The 7,260-nt window shown below is 45.9% G+C and overlaps 1 pseudogene; it reads left to right on the top strand.

Annotated features, from left to right (window-relative positions):
• Positions 1-753: 753 nt before the first annotated feature.
• Positions 754-7,260, top strand: part of LOC114912125 (uncharacterized) — a 91,707-nt pseudogene continuing 85,200 nt past the window's right edge.

The following is a 7,260-nucleotide window of genomic DNA, read 5'->3' as shown; positions in this document are numbered from 1 at the left end:
TGTTTTTGGTCCTACTCACTGACGTAACCATACGCTCGATATCATCATAACCTATGGCGTAGATGTCCATCACGTTAATATTATCCCTTTAAACGAGGCTATTTCTGATCATTTATTAACCTTTGATCTATGCCTGCCGGTGCCATCTGACAATAGTAAGACCAAAATCATGCGGCATATTGATGAAAATACTACTGTTAAAATTGTTGATCATATTACAAGCTCGGATTTTGGAACGAGCGTAGATATTGATAAAATGGCTTTAGATTATAATTCAGTGGTAAAATTCGCCCTAGACTCTGCGGCTCCACCAAAAACTAAACTTATACGAACTGTAAAGTTAGAATGTGGTAAATTAGAGCATATGTGGCGTTCAACTAAACTAAACGTTTATTACGTAGCCTGGTCCGATTGTCTAAAAAAATATTAAAAAAAGCACTTTTTCATGCCAGATCTAAATCCTACGCAGAGCGAATTGATGAAAATCAGAAGAACCCTCGCTTCCTGTTTAATACCATGTCTTACTTAACTGGTAAACACAAAGATAAACAATGTGTTTCTGCTGCCATTACTAATGATCAATTTAAGTCGTTTTTCAAAAATAAATTAGAGAATATCTGCAAATCCATAGTGCCCTGTAGTTCGGTTTAAACTAGCATAAGCGCTTCTGACGATGATAATATTAGTTGTCTACACCATCTCAGTAGCTTAAACGTAATAACTGTAGAGGAAATTACCGTGCTAATTCGCTCTATGAAAGGTACTACCTGTTCTTTACACCCAATCCCCACCAAATTACTGAAAGCTGCAGTTTCCATCCTTGCAGAACCTATTGTTAATATTGTTAATACGTCATTACTAAATGGCTGTGTTCCAAAAGCTTTTAAAATCGCCATTATTAGATCCCTACTAAAGAAATCGGATCTGGATTGCAATAGCCCATGTAATTATAGACCAATCTCCAATATACCGTTTTTATCCAAAATTCTAGAAAAAATCGTAGCTTCCCAAATTGTAAAATATCTTAATCATCATAATATATTTGAAAAATTTCAGTCTGGTTTCCGCACTAGTCACAGCACTGAAACGACACTCACGCCTGCTGTTAATGATATTCTCATCTCTTCTGATGCTGGTCAGATCTCTATTCCTATCTTACTGGAGTTGAGTGCTGCATTCGATACTGTAGACCAGGGGTGTCCAAACTACGGCCCGCGGGCCAACTGCGGCCCGCGGGTCAGTTTTTATTGGCCCGCAGCAAATTCTGAAAATATAATTGAATATGGCCCGCACATGGCGCTTGAGCTCAACTCTGTTGCACTTCTCAGTTTCAACACTAGAGGGAGCCAGTCACAGAAAAGGTGCTTCTCCACTAAACAAAATTAAGCAAAGAAAAATATTTACCACGAGTCACCAGAAATGGCAGCACCGAAGAAACGCAAGATAGCAAGTGAGTGTAGAAGATTTCAAACACGGTGGGAAAATGAATATTTCTTTAAAGAAGTGAGTTAGAAATACACACAGTAATCATGTGTCAATATGTCACCTCTTGTGTGTGGCCCGGGCCTTTGCTTATTTTTCTGTATTTGGCCCTCACCAAAAAAACTTTGGACACCCCTGCTGTAGACCATAGTATCCTACTGAGTAGACTTGGAAACGTGGCTGGACTAAGAGGTACCGTTCTGAAGGGGTTTGAATCGAATTTACCTAACCGTGAACAATTTGTACTGAAATCTGATGACTGCACCCCCTCCATCTCAACTACGGTTCAGTATGTTGTGCCACAGGGCTCTGTGTTGGGACCATTACTGTTCTAACTCTATATGTTACCATACAGCTTACATGTACATGTTCATTTGTAAAAACATTCTTAGAACGTAAATTATTCTATATTTTTATAAAATAATTCTTAATATCCTATCTTTATACTCTAAATAATAAATTCCAGTCACTTATGACATTGATTTCTCAGTCCTTAGCTGTGGATGCAATCGGATCCTTGTGCTGCTGGCCATGTGGCTTCCTTGCCTTTCCTGGTTTGACAACCGGAAGTGATGCGCTCGGAAAAACAGGAAGTGATGTGCTCAATTTTGAATGAACTTTATCGACAAAGGAAAACGTTCCAAACCCCACAAATGAACTAATAATGTCTTCTAGGCATGACACTCCCTGTCTGACCTCAGTGAGGTCACTACCCATATGTATACCACAGGTCAACCTAAATATCTTCAGGGAGAAATAAAACAACTTCTGTAATTGGTCTGCGAAATGTCTTCACAGTACCCTGCTCAACTGTTTTAACCTCGACTTGTCTAACATGACCATCGGTTCCAGGAAATGTGGAGCTTATTCTTGCCATAGGCCACCAATTGTGTTCGGCCTGCTTGTCTTTGAGCAGGACCACATCTCCAACTTGCAAGTCTTTGCGATGGGTGGTCCATTTTTGTCTGCGCTTTAAATAAGGCAGGTATTCTCTGCGCCATTGTGTCCAGAATTGGTTTGCCAGTGCTTGTACTTTTTTCCACTGTTTAGTGTACATGCCCTTCTCCGAGAAGTCAGCAAGTGGTGGTGGAGCACCTGACTTTTGGGTGAGAAGCATGGATGGAGAAAGAACCTGAGGGTTGTCTGGGTCTGTAGAAACCGGTACTAGTGGCCACGCATTCATAATCGCAGCAACTTCCGCCATTAATGTAGAGAGAACTTCGTGGGTGAGGCGGGCATTTAGCAACATAGAGTCCAAGATCCTTCTAGCAATTCCTATCATTCTCTCCCAACTGCCGCCCATATGCGAAGCATGAGCTAAGGACCGCTTTTCCTCAAGGACCTACAGCTCAAGCCAGCCTTCCCAGCCTGCTGAGCACCACTCATGCTCTATCCCTCCCTCACTGGCCAACACACTCACCCTCTTATATTCCCTGTGAGTTCCCACAGCAGTTGAATAAAATTCCATGTTACCCACAATCCAACTATTTGTAGCCCTATAGCGCTACTAGGTTGCGTGTTTAATTTTGAAGGTTTAAATAAAGCTTCATTAATTGGAGTCCTAGTTTGGTTGAAGCCCTGCCACCATATGTTGGGACAGGTGCAACCTACACGTTGTGCTAGTTCTGCCCGCACTGTGAGTTGATTGGGGGGTTCAGTTTGGTGCCGAACCAATGAGAGAAGGGGGATGGAACGAATGGGAAAAGTTTCGAGACTTTTCTAGAAGGGTCGAGAGAGAGGAGAGCGTGAGACGGAGGTGTTTGAAAGAGCGCTCCAGAGTGTCAGGAGGCGATATTTTTCTGGTTGCTGGACGAGTAACCAGAGAGAAAATATCACTTCTCTGCAGTTGGATTGTGTTGGTGAGTTTAGTTTCTGTGGTGTCCTCGTGGTCCGACGAGACGTCCAGTTAAAACGACAAGTTTTCAGGCTCAGCCCGTCTCGTCGAACTGCTACGCCGGTGTGACGGAGGAGGACTGAGGAGAACCCGATAGCGCTTCGTGTTACCGGTAACGCGCGAAGTTCCTCGGGCATCGCTGGAGTTTTCATCCGCCCGAACGCGAGTGGACGGGGATGAGGTAAACTGCGGGTTTTTTTCCTCTTTCACTCTCAAGAGTGAAGCGACCCATAATTCGGGTCTCAACGCACACGAGCTGCGTCCAGGCCTGCAACGAGGGGTTTTTACGTGTGTTAAATACTCCGGAGTATGAAGAAGTCTGAAGTGTGTAGCACCAAGGTTATTCGTGCTTGTTGTAAGATAGTGAGTGTACGTGTGTTTTCTGTTCGGTTGTTTTATGTTTGCATTCGCTTTGAGGGGATTTCCAATTTGGGGTTGTTAACAGTTTGAATATTTCTATGGGGGTTTGGAGAATTTATTAAATTTGTTGTTGAAATAGCTGAGTTTGGGTTTTCTATTCAACCCAGGCACCACCCTCATAAGGCGAAATGGAGGGTGGCGCTACATATTTAATTCCAATTTATTTTTATAGATAGGGTGCTTTTCTCACGCAATGACACAGAGCACTTTAACACAGAGTGTACTGTTCTCCCTGCGTGTTGTGCACACCCAGTACGTTAACGCAGTTTAACAGCAAGCCAAACTCGATTCTCACGAGCCAGGATTATGAGCGTCTTGCTCCTTTATTGTCTCCAAATGTGAAAATGCGAGTGAAACTATAATAAACAGAAACAGTAAAGGAAACTTAGTTTAATTACAACAATCGTTATAATAACCAGTTAAATCGTTTGCCGATAGCACACTTAGCATGACACAGCGCGAACTCACATACGCGTTTTACAAGAACAGTGGAGTTACGGCTGAATAAACAGAGTTTACATTACAAAGGTCAAACTTAAAAGCACGTAAACATTTTAGCCAATGTCTGCAAGAACTTCACAACTTAGTTAGTGCTTCCACGGGCGTAGGAAAGCACACAGAACTCAAGACGCTTCCACTATGCCTATCCCAACAGTAGCGCATCATGGAAATAGCGCATGTGCACAAATTGCGTATAACTTACGGACATAAAGGTTCCGCTCAACAAAGCAATTAATCACATGAACTAAACAAATCTGCGGGCAGAACACTCCCCGTCTGGCATGACCAATGCCACTAAATTTAAGCTGTTTTCCCTCTGTCCTTTTCAATCCCGTTGTTCCCAGTCATTTTCCAGCAGAAGGACGACGTCGGCGATGGGCCGCAGGTAAGTCTTCGAGGTGCCCTGAGATGATGTCCGTACTTCAACTGTGCGGACCTTTCCATCGCTGCATGGAGAGGTTGACGTGACCAGAGCCACTGGCCACTCATTCCTAGGCACTTGACTTTGGTGTAACAGCACAATGTCCCCAGGTTGAAGGTTCCGATGCGTTCTGTGCCACTTGCGTCTTGAATGGAGAGTGCTTAGGTATTCGTTTCTCCAACGGCCCCAGAATTCATTCGCAAGCGCTTGCACTTGTCTCCACTGGCCTTTCAGGAGATCTTTTCCAGTGAAGACTCCTGGTGGAGCATGTAGGCCTGGCTTTTGAGTTAGGAGCATGGCAGGGGATAGCAGAATTGGTGAGGAGGGATCCGATGAGATGGGGACCAGTGGCCTTGCGTTGATTATTGCTGAGGTCTCTGCCATCAGGGTACACAGAACCTCATGTGTCAGGTGAGTGCGTTTGTTTTGTAAAAGCATAGAGTCTAATATTCTGCGTGTCACCCCAATCATACGCTCCCACACTCCCCCCATGTGGGAGGCGTGCGGGGGATTGAACTTCCATGCGCAGCCGTTGCTGTGGAGATACTTCAGGATGCTGGTCTGCCTCTCATCAAGACACCCCATGCCCAGTTCCGCACTGGCAGCGATGAAGTTAGTCCCCCTGTCTGACCTAAGCTGCTTTGCGGGGCCTCTAACTGCAAAGAATCTCCGCAATGCATTGATACAGCTGGTGGCATCCATAGACTCCATAACTTCGATGTGAACTCCCCTGGTACTCATACATGTGAACAGAATGGCCCACCTTTTGCTTTGCGCTGCACCTCCACGAGTGCGTCGAGTGACCACCGACCATGGTCCAAATATGTCCAGCCCCACGTACGTGAAGGGTGGAGATGTGTTGAGCCGCTCCGGAGGGAGGTCAGCCATCTTTTGCACTTCTACCTTCCCCCTGAGCTTTCGGCATATTACACAGCGATGAAGGATAGAACTCACCAGCCTCTTGCCAGCAACAATCCACAGTCCAGCCGCTCTGATGGCCCCTTCTGTGAACTGACGCCGATGGTGTTTCACAAGCAGCTTGGTAACATGGCTATTCTTTGAGAGGATGATTGGGTTTTTTACCTCTGATTCAAGGGAAGCATGTCTGAGACGCCCTCCGACCCTCAGGAGGCCATCACTGATGTAGGGGTCAAGGGTCAGGATTGGACTTGAATTAGGGACTTCTGTGTTTGCTTGAAGAGCAGCATATTCGTTCGGATATGTGTCTCTTTGAACAGACTCTAGTATGAGCCTCCTGGCCACTTCGAGTTCTCCAGGAGTGCGAGGCCTGCTACTTTGATGCCATCCTTTACACATGTGCTGCGATGTGTCGGTGGAGCCTGACTTGTGGGAACGTGCCTGATGTATCAAGAGGGAAACAGCTCTCAACAAGGAGTTCCATGTAGAAAAATGCTGGAATCTTTCAGAGCCAAGTCGCTTAGCTTCAATGTGGGTAGTGAGAGCCGTTACTTGCGGTCTGACATCCACGTCCATTTCAGGGTCTATCAGTTCAAAGTGCTCGTGCTTCTCTGGCTTTGGAAGCTTATAGAGGAAGTCAGGTCCCTTGAACCACATTGTGTTCATGAGCTGTGATGCAGCCACAGATCTGGTGGCTAAGTCGGCTGGGTTTTCTTCTGAAGGGACGTAATGCCACTGCTCAGGGGACGTTGTCTGGCGTATGCGATGCACACGATTGTGTACATAGACAAAGAATTGCTTTGAGTCATTACAGATGTATCCGAGGACCACCCTGCTGTCGCAGTAGAATTGTACAGCGTCCGGTTTGTGGTCCAGTTCGTCTAAGATCAGCTCTGCTATCTCAACCGCCAGGAAGGCTCCACAAAGCTCAAGGCGTGGGATTGCGGGCTCCGGCTGCGGTGATAGTTTTGCCTTTCCCAGGACAAATCCAACTTCACAACGGCCATCATCAGTGACAGCTCTTAGATAAGCTACTGCCCCTATGGCCCAGTTTGAGGCATCGGAAAAAAGACACAGTTCCGTGTACATAGGTCTTGAGAGTGACTTGGGTATATAGCAGCGAGGCACGTGGAGGCTGCTTAGCTCCTTGAGTGACGATTTCCACACTTCCCATTTGCTCATCTTTTCATCTGGCAGAGGAGCATCCCAATCCTGAACTCCACTGGACAGCTCCCGCAACAGCAATCTGCCTCTGATCGTCACTGGTGCTGCCAGACCCAAGGGGTCAAAGATGCTGTTGACGACTGATAGCACCCCACGACGGGTGTAAGGCTTGTCAGTGACAGCTACTTTAAAGGTGAACATATCTGTGCTGATGTCCCAGCATAGGCCTAGGCTCCTTTGGGCCGGCAGAGTCTCATCATCTAGACCCAGGTCTTGGATGCCTGAGGCCAGTTCTTCTGGTTTGAAGGCTTTCATCACAGTGTTCGCACTGTTTGATGCGATTTCGTGCAGCTTCAGGTTAGACTCTGCAAGTGATGCACAAGTACGCTTCAGTAGGTCTATAGCTGTAGACTCTGTAGGAAGGGATATGAGCCCATCGTCCACGTAGAAGTGTCTTTCA

Source organism: Scleropages formosus, chromosome 13, assembly GCF_900964775.1.
Source record: "Scleropages formosus chromosome 13, fSclFor1.1, whole genome shotgun sequence".
Classification (NCBI taxonomy): Eukaryota; Metazoa; Chordata; class Actinopteri; order Osteoglossiformes; family Osteoglossidae; genus Scleropages; species Scleropages formosus.
The sequence above is the reverse complement of the archived record's forward strand: the minus strand, read 5'-3'. Positions and strand labels throughout refer to the sequence as shown.